The sequence below is a fragment of the Pleurodeles waltl genome, chromosome 3_1 (genome assembly GCF_031143425.1).
Source record: "Pleurodeles waltl isolate 20211129_DDA chromosome 3_1, aPleWal1.hap1.20221129, whole genome shotgun sequence".
NCBI lineage: Eukaryota > Metazoa > Chordata > Amphibia > Caudata > Salamandridae > Pleurodeles > Pleurodeles waltl.
In genome coordinates this window covers 700,788,936-700,802,025 of record NC_090440.1, presented here as the reverse complement: position 1 = coordinate 700,802,025, position 13,090 = coordinate 700,788,936, and the positions used below count along the sequence as shown (strand labels likewise).

The following is a 13,090-nucleotide window of genomic DNA, read 5'->3' as shown; positions in this document are numbered from 1 at the left end:
GACAGTGCAGCACTTGTGCAAAGTGGTCCACTTTCATGGGGGCAGCACCAGACCTTCCCTGCGGGGCTCTTGCAAGTACCCGCGCTTCTAGGCGGTACTCTTACACTCTTTTGGGGTTAGGCCTGGCTCTGTGAGCCTGGCTGCAATAGTTATGTCACTGCACATGAACTTCTCGCCTGGACTGTTACACAGTTAACAGGACAGTGTCGGCACTTTTGTGCAGGGTTGCTACAACCTTAAACAGGAAGGCACTGGTGCTTCTCTGCTGCACTTAGTACGGGCACTACTGACACTCGTCAGCAAGGTTACAGTATTTGTAATGGGAAGGTAACAGCACTTCTGAGCACTCGTGCTTTGTTTTTAATGGAACAGTACTGGCACTTCTCAGAAGCACTTTTGTACTTTGAACAGGGCACTTCCTACACCCCTCTGCAAGGCTGCAATGCTTGCAACGAGATGGTACCTCCACTAACCCCCAGGAGGCAGCAAAACCTTTAAATGGGATAGTACTGGCACTTTTGAGCAAGGCAGGTCTATCTGTAATAAGACAGTACTAGCACCTCTCACGGCTGCGAAAGTTTAAATGGAACTTCCTGGCAGTGCTGAGCTGGAATCTGGATGGGGCAGTGGAGACACTTCTCAGTAAAGGGAGCATGCTTCCAATAGGAAAGGGCCTGTACTTCTCACCTGCACTGTTAAGCGTGGAATGGGGCAGCTCCCCAGATGGTACATGCATTCCTCGGCCAGACAGCTAAGCTCCACCTGCAATGGGACAGAATTCGCACTGCGCAAGACAATTATGATTAAAAAAGGACAGTAGCCGTTGCTACACTTTAGCTCCAGAGGCATCTCTATGGGAAAGAACATATTAAATCCCTCCCATGCACACATATACCAATAAACGACCCTTGTCTGCGTTTTTAAAACAAAAGAAAAAATTGTAAAAGTAAAAAGGCCTAGCAAGGCGTTAGGCTGACAAATCCCAATTTTGGGAGGGTGTCTTGTGGCACTCAAAAGGAAGTTTTTGTAGGGGGAGAGGGATACGTGTCTTTACAGTTTGACTAGTTACTGTAACATGAAAGAACATAGAAAGTATTGTAGCAAATTGTAACATGTATATAGCGCTTACTACCCCTATGTGAGGGCTGAAGCGCTTGCCTTCATGGGTAGCACACTACACTGTCTAGGGCATGGGTACTCAGAAACATTCTCATGAGGGCCACAGGGTTTGGTCTGTGGTGTGACCAAGGGCCGCATTGATGCCAGCAGGGTGGTGGTCAGGGGTTGGCAGTAAGGTGAGGGTAGAGGAAGCGAAGTGTATATATCTAGTGTCTGAATTGCACAATGTGAAACCATAAACATGGGAATGATCGCTGCTTCTCCACTTAACCAATTGCTTGAAGCCAGCAAAATGTTTTATTTCACTTTCCTTGCTTTGTGTTCATTATCACATATGAAACCTCAAAATACATGACTTCAGGGTGTGTGCTGCACAAAACCTTCTTGGGCTTTTGAAACTATAATGTTCATGTAAAATAGAAACCCAGGCCAAGCAAAGAGTGCACATAAGAACTGACATGCCTCCTAGCTCACCTTTTGCATTGTTGTCAGGGTGGGGAGCAAGAGTGAATATTTCTAGATTCTTGTTTGCAAAATATCACTTTAAAAATATTTCTCAATTCACTGATATATTCTGGTGTACTAAAATGAAATGGCTCTACATGTTAATGAAATACACTTTTTGAATTTTGAACAGATTTGATAATGCTTTTACAAGTTTTCTGCAAATGTCTTTAAAAATGAATGTGTTTCTGATGTTACGTTGTGCAGGACACCCTAGCTTCTTCCTTTTTTTTAAAACTTCAATTCACCCTAGATAAATGCTTGCTCATTTATTCAACATCTTTTTAATGGCGGTGCTGAGTCGAGTAAACAGCAGCCCAGTGCTGCTGTTAACCAGGGGGCCGAGGGGGCGGCAAGTAAAGGTCAGAAGGGCCGCATGCGCCCCCTGGGCCGTACTATGAGTATCACTGGTCTAGGGTATGTGGATGGAACGATGTTGTCTTTGATTTGTTCCTGCGTGGGAAGTGTTTCCAGGTTGTGCATGATGACCACCACAGTGCGGTTAACGTGTTATGGGATGCAGGGCTTAGCAGTGCAATGGATGAAGAAATGTGAGAAACAGGCGCACAGTACATGGTTTTCGGTAAGCTGGTAGCTTTGAGCTGCTCTGCAGGTACCTTACGGTATTTAATATTTTCATAATTCACCGAGCTGGTTATTGCACAGATCCTCAGATCTCTTGTTTAAACTTCATGGCTCTGAGTACGAATAGGTTTGAGGGAGAGATAGATCAGAGAACTGCTGGGATGGGTTTTCTTACTATCATCACAGATTTGATTGCCATTGTGAGAAGTCAAAAGTGGTCATAGTATGTAGCTAACTATGAACCGCAATGGTGGAGTAATGGCCAGCGGCATGAGCAGATCCTTTCAGTTATTCCATGCCTGTTCAGTTGGTGATGGGTGGTTCAATGCTGTGGACTGGCACTGTAGTGGGTGATGGACATGACCATACCAGTTTTATTTATGCAAGTGTCAAGCAGTATAAGGAAATTATTATGCAGACTGCACACATTACAATATCCTGCATAACCCCTGAGTGTTATGGAATTAGTCTTAGTATGAGGCAGGAGGGTTATCGTATTGTAACTGCATTTATGTAGCACCTACTACCTCTGAGGCGTGATAGTGCTTTATGCCGGCCAGCACACTGCTCCAGAACCCAGGGATAGTATTTTTGTTTTTGATTATTGTTGGTTATTGGGATTAGCCTTCTGCACTTAAAGAAGCCATGCCATGCCGTCTGTATGTGGTAAAATAATAGGAGTTTGGTGTGATCTGGGGGATGTGAGTTTGTGCATTGGTTGGCGCTATAAATCAATGAGCTACAGGAGATGAGTTATTGTTAGGTTGCAGGGGTATGACTTTTAAAGGAGAAATGATCAGTGAATTGAGATGTGGGCAATTTGTAAAATTACAAAAACAGGCATTAAGACAAACATGCACATGACTTAGAGAAGGCTGTGCTCCGAAAAATGAGGCCTGCAAAGGATAGCAGTAACACACGCTTTTTGGCTCAGATGGAGGCTCAAATGGACCCGGTGCCTCCTTCCTGAATGGCGAGAGGCTGCAAGTATGAAGGTGGACAAATCACTACTGTGGTGTACCAACAGAGAAAGTGGCTTTAAACAGCTCTAAAATAACAGTGTTTCTCAAGCTTAACAGCAGAGGATGTGGGGTTCTCTCTTCTGTGTCTTGTGAGGTTTCGTCGTGAATTGATGTGGGATCAAACGCCCTCTAGTGGAATCAAGGGAAACTAAACTGGCTCCCATGGCATTCCTTATAAAACTTGCGGGTTAAATTGTATTGTAAATGCAGTGTATTTGCATTTATATAGCACGCACTACCCCTTACAAGGCACTACCCCTTACAAGGCATTGAAGTGTTCTGGATGCAAGACTGGTCAGAATTGCTTAGAACTTGTAGGCAAAGGTTTTTGAAGGGTTTGCCTCGTGTTTGCATTACTTTTGTTTTTAATGTAGCCTGACACTATGTCTTCTACTGGGATTTACAAACCAACACAGATCATGATTTGTAACCCAGAGGAATGCAAGCCAAAACAGTGTGCTGCTTTGCATTACTCTGTGTCAGGGGGCACTTCATGGTTGATGAATCGGTGTGCAATGCAACAACCAATGGGTTTTGACGCAAGAATGAAATTGTGGACAGGGATTTGTGCCAAAATCCTGCCAAAATGTTTTCATCCTTGTTTCTTCCTCCTTGTACGTGTGTGCATCCTGCATCACGCATACAAAGAAGAAAATACCGTAGGGGATAGCTTTTGGGCACAAAGGGACACTTTCCTGCACAAAAGCTATACTACGTGAACTACATAGTCCGGTACACTGTGAAGCAAGAGTACCTACGTTGCCACACAGCAGCCACAGGTGTGCCAGTGCACAGAGAGAGCAGAACTACACCACTTGTAAGTAGATATGGCGTTGCAGCAACTTTACTTGCTGTGTTGTGTGAACTCCTTGTAAATACAACCCTTGAAGTTTCCCCGACCCTTTGTGCAGGGCCTCTCTGTTTTTTAAACTTGTGCCTATTGGCATCTGTATAGTATAGAACATTTGAAAGCCAGGACAGTACATGATATAAAGACCACAGGTAGCACATGGTGACTCAGCACAAAAGCGCAACATAGTCAATAATGGGTGACTAAGCAGGTCAGGCTTCATTGCATCGCCAATAGGTGCAAAAGGAAAAATGATCAATCAGATGGTTCCAACCTGGAGTAAGACTCATCACAAAGACTCAGGGCAGACGCTGGGGACAGCTCGTGGCACCCAAACTCCCACCACCTGAGCCCACCCAATGTAAGCGCTAGCCCATCCTACTGTGTGATGCCCCCTGACATGAGGCTATCTGGATCACGGCTCAATTTCTGTCTGATTATTAGAAAGGAGTGAGATGAGGGGGAACTGTTGAAACCAACATATAAACAAGAAAACTGAAGGACAAAATGAAAACAGAAAAACCAAACCGTGTCAGGGTGCGCGTGCATGGCCTCTCATGATTACAGAAACCCCCCTGAGTCACTGAGAGCCACCAAACAGATGCCATCAGTGGGCCTCTCATTCTCACCTACAGCTTTCACTGGGCCTTGAGGGCAAAACAGATACTGTTTTAGAGCTACACAGGCAACCTAAGAAGACCTCTATAGAAGCATTAGACTGGGCCTTCAGATCGGCACATAAACCTACACACTGAGGCCCAGATTTACAGAGATTTTTTTCATCGGGTTTGCATTCGTTTTTTAATGCAGACCGACGCAAAATCCAGGTTGATGTTTACAAACCAACACAAATGGAGATTTTCTTTGTTAGTTTGTTGGCTTGTAACCAAAAGTAATAGTGCAATGCGCTGTCTTGCGCTAGTTTGCATCAAAGATGTAGTCCATGAGTGGTGCATAGGTGTTCATGTGCCACCACCCATGGATTTTGATGCAAGTCCATATCTACAAGCAGTGCTTGAAATTGAAAAATTAAAGTGCAGGTACTCTGTGCCAGAGTATCTGCTTGTTTCTGCGAAGTGCCGGTACTCCCCAATTAAAAGTATTACGTTTTTCTTGCGATGTGCCGGTACTCGCCCTCTGAAAATAAAAAAGTGCCGGTACTCCATACCGGACAGTACCGGCCCATTTAAAGCACTGTCTACACAGACTTGTAATCATGGATTTGTGCCACAATCCTGTGCCTCCCTAAAGCTGACGTAATGAGGAGAAAAATTATTATTTATCCTAGGTTTTTTCCTCTTGGCATGTCTAATGCATTGTGCAGCACACTTGCAAAGAGGAAAGTGTCTTTCGACATATTTCTTGTGCAGAGAGGGGCTCCTTCCGGCACAAATATGATTCAGACCACAGTGCAGACACCTTTGAACTAGGGTGCACTAGGGTGCAAAGGTGACTGCGTTGGCACATGGCTGCAGTAAGAGCGCCATCGCAGATACAGGACACAACTGCACTTTTCATATGTAGGTGTGTTGCAGTTCTGCTCTCACAAGTTGACACAACGCAGTGCATGCAGCAAGTTTGCTTGCTGTCCCCAGTTGCATCAAAGTTTTGTAAATCAGGGCCGGAGTCGTTTAGGTTCATAAGATCCCACTTCCACTGGGCAACGCACGGAGGACGTGCACTGGACTTTTCAGATCTGCACATATCCACTGCTGCGCTGATGGTTTGAAATCTACACAAAATCCGGAGCTGGCTGTTTGAAATACGTGCAGAGCACACACGTTGCCTTTAGAAGTTGCACTGATCTCCTGGGTTAGTCCAGTCACATCTGTATTAAAACCTGCACTGGGCAGCTCAGTTCAACACGGAACCCCTGCACCGGGCCTCTCAGATCTGCAAACACCAAATAGGAAGTGCATTCTGACCACCCCCGCCCTCCTTCCGCTGAACACGGTTTCCCCATCTCAGCTCTGCTGCTAGCATCCTCCTATCTGCGCACACCCGATGCTCACAGCTGATTGGCTGCTGAGATACAGATGTGGTCAGAGCCCAACCTCATCCTTCCAGCTCAGAGATCGACGCTGGCTGAGCCTAAGGACGAACCTTCCTTAAGTGAGCAGAGCACGGGAAACAAGCGCTGCGTCTGTGCGTGCGAAGGAAGCTTACACCGTAGCGCTGCGTCTGTGCGTGTGAAGGAAGCGTACACCCTGCAGCACCAAGTGTGTGTGAGAGAGAAACTAACTTACGGTACCGCTGTCTGCGTGTGAGAAGCGCGAACTGCTACTGTCTGTGCTGTGCAACGTCCGTGAGAGACTAACTTATAGCCTGTACTATGCCTGCTGCGAGGTGTTTTCTATGTCTGGGGAAGCGTGTGCTTTATGGGAGGAAATACGGCCTTGTTGCTGCCTCTGCTGTGCCTGTTACATGTGTGACAGAAGCGTGCGCTACTTCTGTGTTTGAGGGCCGCCTGTCCTCCTGCTGCCTGGGGTTCACTTGGACTGTGTGCGTTGCGATGGGGAGGGGGCGTGCATCGCTCTTCCTACGGGCTGTGCAGGTCTTGTGTGAGAGAACCTGCAGTGCGCTGCTTGTGACATATCAGCTCTGTATTTGTGAAAGAAACTTCCACCACTGGCCGCCAGCTGTGTGCCCTGCTGGTTGCGGGGCCGGGCGGGTGTGGGTAGGGCTTTAAGTGGGTCGGGTCCAAGCAGGTGCTGAGACGGGTCCCTATCGGCCTCTCCATCTTTGTCGTCACCCTCAGGGTGAAAAGCAATCTTAACTCGGCAGCAATACCACTCGTTATACTTATTTCACAGAATCATCATTTCAGAACTGAAGCTTTTCCATTATTTTATACAAATCTAGATGCAATGACAGAAAGAAGCAACTAAACACCATTTGGAAGTCACACTGTGCTAACACAGATTTTTGGTTTAACGTGTTTTTAAGCCACGACCTTAATTACATCGGCCACGTCCCTTTGAGAGACCCCCTCCCCAGTCTTTCATCCCACTAAAAGCCCTGGGTGGGGATTACTCTATCTGGGCTTTTCTGACGATTCTGGCACTGCTGCTGGGCTGGAATGTGACCCTGAACAATGTGCAGTGGCTGAGATGTTTCAAAGCATTCCACCCAGCATATATATGGTGTCTTCTGCTGTACCCGTGCCTTGCATACGTGAGGGACGCTTGCTCTGTTCATTCCTGTAAATGTGCTTGTTCTGGGTGAACAAGGGAAGCTTGCACTGTGTTGTGCTTTTTCTGTGTCTGACCGAAACTTTTAGACTTCTGTTGCCTGTGAAATTGCTTTGTTGACAGACTCTCTCGCTCTCTCTGTGTGTGCATGCAGCTTGCACTACTATACCTGGTGTGCTGGCTCCCACACTTGCACTTTTGTGAGGGATAGTGGCGCTGCCATATGTTCCACCTCTATATATTGCAAGTGTGAGGGAAGTCTGCATCGTTGCAGCCAGTGCATTACCTCTATTTGACGCGCGTGCCTTGCACCACTGCAAACTGCACTATACTTGTTCGCGTCGACAAAGGTGGCTTGCACTGCCGTCAGTCGTATGGGGAGCGAAGCTTGCGCTGCCGTAACTAGTGTTGGGGGTGAGACACTCACTTCGCTCCGGGCGCGGTGCTCACTGCGTCTGAGGGAAGCTTGCACTTCCATAGCAGAAGTGCAAGCGTCCCTTAGACGCAGTGAGCGTCACTGTGTCTCTGGGAAGCTTGCGCTGCTTCTGTCCGCGATGTGCACTTTTTGTGTGTGAACATGTGCCCTGGTGCAGCATTTAAGGGAGGGAACGCTGAACTGCCGAGTTAAGTGATTCCTCTCGGTACCTTAAGTGTTCAGAAACGTCACGAGGTCGCACAAACTGGGCGAGAGATAATTTGACAAAATGCCCCGTTTATAGTCTGGAGTGGGTACCTTGCGAATCACGGCTTCTAAGCCGGGAGGTCACCTTGGGCACGTGTCGCACATAAATGTATGTTTTTCTCACATGCAGCTGGCCCTATCCTCACATCACTGTCCGCTTCATGATGATTCCCTTTCTGGCGGGCTTGCAGTTTCCGATTTGTGTTGTGTTTTTTAACACAGAAGAGTGGCAGGTGGTGTTCCCGTCATCCGCAGTTACAAACTGTTGGCCAACCCAGGAAGAACTATTGACTAACCCAGCCATTCATTACAGAGCAGAGCACGCTTCTTCTTTCTACTCCAGTTCCGTGCCCTCCACGTCCCCGTTCTCCATTTAGCGCCAAGAAACCACCCTGCAGCCTAGGGCGCTCGCTGTATGGAGGTGGTCGGGACGCGCCCTTGGGGTCCACAAGTAAGCCGCACTCATAGCTTGGAGGAAGAAACTGGGGCCTGGGCGGGTCGCTCTGAAGGCCCACTTCCGCCTCGCCGCCCAGAGCTGTGTCGTGGTCCGGTAAAGGAAGTCCGGCTCCTGGGCACTGCAGGCCGTTCATGCAGTGCTGCAGCGCCCACAGTCCTGTCGGTCACAGCATCTGCCCCTGGCGCGCTGCACCTTCTCCCGGCCCCTAAAGTTATCGGGTCCGGAGCTACCCTACGGACTCCCCCTTCCCCCCACCCCCCGAGGGGTATCTGCCACCAGAAGTACGTGTTGTTCAGCAGTGCACATCCAAGTACCCCCGTTTGGAGATTACCGTATATTCAGTATACACACGCATTCAGTTATGTGATCTCATGCTTCATTCCGTTCCGAAAGTTTAGGAGCAATTCCCAGAATAGAGCATAATGAAACCGGGTTGTCGTTCGACTCACTGAGCGCCGGAGGAAGTGATTGGATAAATCTATGTGATCTTTCTGTGTGTTTGGAAATCTGAATCCTTCGTTTAGTTAACCTCCGTTCTTCTCGTCAGTGTAAGTGCTTCGCTTCTAAACTTGCTGTTTCTTAAAATCATCAGTTCCCGTGTTTTCGGTGCGTCCTTTTTGTATCCCAGACAGCGACTGAACTGCATAAAAAACTTGTGGGAAATGTGATGCTTAATGCATTGCGGTGAGGTGGGTCAGTAAGCAAGGGGCAGGGTAAAAGACGTGGCTAAAACTAAACTACATTTTCTGCAATAATTTTGCTGGATTTCATCTTCAGGTAAATAATGCACACACCTTAAATAAAAAAAATACATGCAAGTTAAACTATCAGGTGGGAAATGCACTCTTTTGTTGTGCAACCTAAATTGGTTAAAGCGATCAGCACAGATGTGTGTGGGTGTGTGTGAGAGAGAGCGAGAGACCAAAGACTCAGAGAACTGAATCCTGGTTTGCATAGTGGGGAATAGTGCAGTGCGTATTTATAGTGCAACAAGGTCCCAATGTGAGCATGCAAGTCATTATTTTAAAATTCCATTACACACATTATCAAACAGGCCCTTCTCAAAATACTCCATCAATGAGAGGCTATACTGGCTCCCAGCCAGGGCCACACAGCCCTTTTATTCCACTGGGCAGTTCCCTGGTGGGCTGGAGCCAGTTTTATAATACCAGGGCCACTCCTGGTGCCTCTCTCACTTCCCCAGATCGCCAAGGTTAACTGCAGTAGATGTGTGTAGACTTCCAGAGAGAGAGAGCGGTGGGGGAAGAGAATGTAAGGACTGATGGAAAGAGAGACACGGCGCAGGAAGGCAGAGGGAGCTGGGGTGCTTTCAGCATTTTTGCCAGGACTGTTTCTGGATCCACAGTCTGGCCCTGCTCCCAGTCAGACTGTACATTTGCTAATTAACCATTTACAATTTTTCAAGTCAGAGGCACCCTGGCGAATAGGTGTATTTGTTCCTTATCTCTTTGTCCCTCCCTTGGCTCCCCTTACTTCTTTTTCAGTCAGAGGCACCTCAAAGTTGGTATTATGCGTGCAGGGATGGTTGTTTTTGTAACAAAAAATATGATACCTGTTTCTGTGAAATTAAAAAAAGTATGGGCACTTCGTTCCCCATAGATCTCCCTACTTTGACGTCTAACTCCAGGTTTAGTTTTCCTGTTTTCATGATCCTGGCTTCGCTGTACCTCAGACCTTGGATGTCTAGCATCCTAGCTCATGGTGCCATCTTACCCCATCCCCTGGCTCTGGCATTCACCACTCACTGGCACCACAGACTCCACTATACCCCAGGCTGAGGCTCCCCAGTACCCCCAAGTTGTGACTTTTCTGGGACCAAGGGTTATGGGTCTCCTAACACTACCCCTTCCCAGTCGTGACCTGTGGAAGGTGGGTCAGTATTTGCTCAGTGGAAATGTCTAAGATAGTCTAATTATTGATTTGTTACTAGATTTTGATATGTTCTTCTCACTTGATTGCTCTTAAACAAATCAACACTTTACTTAATTGTCCCTTGTTTCTTTACCTTGCAGGTCATGGAAAGGCACCCTCCTGTCCATGAGACACTTCTCCAAAACAAAAAATAAATACATAAACATCACCAGGTGAGTACGATAAAATAGAGAAATCGGGTAGCACACTACACACTGTGTATGGTGTGTGGTTGGAACTATGATGTCTTTTTTTTTATAAATGTTTCGATGTCATGCGTGATGGCCACTGAGGTGCAGTTATCGTGCTATGGGATCTCACTCATAATATGGAAGCCCATCTCTGATTGTCATTGTGAGATGTCAAGAAGCGGTCAAAGAATGTAGCGTGTCGGGACCTACAGTAGTGGACTAAATTAAAGTCCTCTGTCTGCCAGCGGCACGTGGCAGGTTGCTTCAGTTTTTCCATGTGTGTTCAGTTTCTGATGGGTGGTCTATTGCTATGAATGGGTACACAACTGGGTGATGGACATTATGATCCAGTACCGCCGAGTCCTCCCTCCAACTGCAGAGTTACCTCCCCACATGTCCTGTCACACATGTAGTCGGTAAAATACATTTCTTGTGTTAGGGGTCATAAACTCCCGGCTGTATTTTATTTTATAATTACAGCATATGCAATCTCACATATCATTTATAATAGTCTGAGGACTACCTGCCAATCCTCGGCAGAGCTGCACCTTATAGGCCCAGTGGCACTGCCGCAATTCTAAAGGAATGAGTTCCAAACTCAGAGGAGTCAAACCCGCTGCAGACAGAACACGCTTCAGTATCCTAGAGAATTGGTACCTCGTCAGAGGGGTGCCATCAGTGTGATCGAGCATGGGCCACCCACCTCCCTGGGGCTGATGTGTCATGGGGCCTTCCAAGTTCTGGACGGGACAGCACTCAATACTGGGGACCCTATGCAGTAGTACGTGGTCACCCCTCCCGACCTGATCAACCTTAGTATGAGGGATGTTAATAACCAGGGCGCATGCACCCCCAACCATCGGATGGGGAGGGCTGTAGATATCCCCCCAATGTCCCTCTTGCTACTGGCCACAAAGTCTCTCAGCCTGAGGGCTCCATAAAAGCAAGGGCAAATGCCGCCCGGAATAGGCTGATCTCTCCTGGGGAGCTACATATGCCTCTGGGAGACCCCAGAATAGCCGCCAGCTTGGCTGTATCAATGGGGCGCCTAACGTCCAATCTGGTCCCTACAAGTCTCCCTCTTTACCAAGAAAGATTTAGTTCCATCAGGGCACCCAAGCAGTTGCACAAAGAAGGAAATTGCTGTGGCATAGCGTTTGGCGCAAGCAACTGACCGGCCCTCGGCCCCTAATTGCCCCCATAAAGGCCATGACTTAGTGTGTAGCAAACCAATCAGATAACCCAGCACGCCCAAAGAACTCTGAATAAGCATTAAATGACCTCTCATAGGCCTGCCTGGTCCCGGGAGCTAAACTTGCTGCCATGAGGTCTGGCAATCTTGGGCACCAAATTTGCTGCAGATGCTCCAGGAAGAGCGTGGGAAATTCTTCTGCTCCTGGGTGGTGGAACTTGAAAACCTGCATCTTATAACAGGACAAAGCATCAGCGGCATTGTTCAACACAATAGGCACATGTTTGGCCTTAAAGAGCACATTCAATCACAGACACAGGTGCACAATTTCTTTCAGAACCCTCAGAATCAGCCTGCATTTTGCGCATTGCTCGTTGATGCATTCTACAACTGTCATGTTGTCAGACCAGAAAACTACTGCCTGGTTGCGAAATTGTTCAGTGCAAACTGATGAAGCCACAAGGATTGGAAACAGCTCTAGAAAACTAATACTGACCACCAACATGGACTGCATCCACTCCCTGGGCTAGCGCTGTGCACACCATGCCGTCCCAAAGATGGCCCTAAATCATTCACTGCCTGCTGCATCCATTAAAGAGACTGAAATCATGGTTGGTACTAGGCTGCCCCGGCCACACAATAGTTCCATTAAATTCCCGCAGGAAAGACTCCCAAATCCTTATATCCTGTTTGACTTCACTCGAGAGCCTGGTGTGGTGATATTTTACCTTCAGTGCTGACATGGCCTTGGCAAAACGGCAGGATACGGGGCGCCTCATGGGAATGATTCGCAGAGCAAAATTAAGTTGTCCCACCGGCACCTGCAGCTGGTGGAGTGTAAACTTCCTAGCTCTCAGGCATGCCTGCAAGGCCTTGGAAAAAGTGTTAACGTTTTCTAGCAGGAGCCTGGACACCCCTGCCACAGAATCCAACTCAATTCCAAGAAACCCAAGTGTAGTTGCTGGGCCTACGGTCTTGCCGAGAGCCAGTTGGCCCCCAGGATCCCGCATATGGTTCTGAAAGGTTCCTAAAGCCTTAGTGCATTGCTCAGAGCCGGGTGGACCAAGGAGCAAAATGTCATTGAGGTAATGGAGAGCCCGCTGATACCATGACATCCGTCTAAAACCCATTCAAGAAATGTGCTAAACATCTCAAAATAGGTACAGGACACGGAGCAGCCCATCGACATACACATATCACAGTAGCAGGCCCATTCAAACTAAAAACATATGAGATAGAAATCCTCCAGGTGGACAGGGAGCAACCAGAAAGCAGACCCAATATCAGATTTTGCCATCACAGCCGCAGTCCCCAGCTCCCGCAGCATCTGGATTGCTTGTTCAAGGGAAGCGTATTTGACCAAGC

General features: G+C 47.7%; 1 protein-coding gene across 6 annotated transcripts in view; it reads left to right on the top strand.

The window, feature by feature from the left end:
• LOC138284503 (myotubularin-related protein 9-like) overlaps positions 1–13,090 on the top strand; it is a 160,952-nt gene that overhangs the window by 25,181 nt on the left and 122,681 nt on the right. For 2 of the 6 annotated variants that reach the window (XM_069223362.1, XM_069223358.1), the window contains exons 1-2: positions 6,106–6,192; positions 10,444–10,515. The gene's annotated coding sequence lies outside the window, so the exon portion shown is untranslated. Of the gene's footprint in view, positions 1–6,104; positions 6,300–10,443; positions 10,516–13,090 lie in introns of those variants that run through there. The other 4 variants (XM_069223365.1, XM_069223364.1, XM_069223359.1 and 1 more) reach the window with 4 other exon arrangements.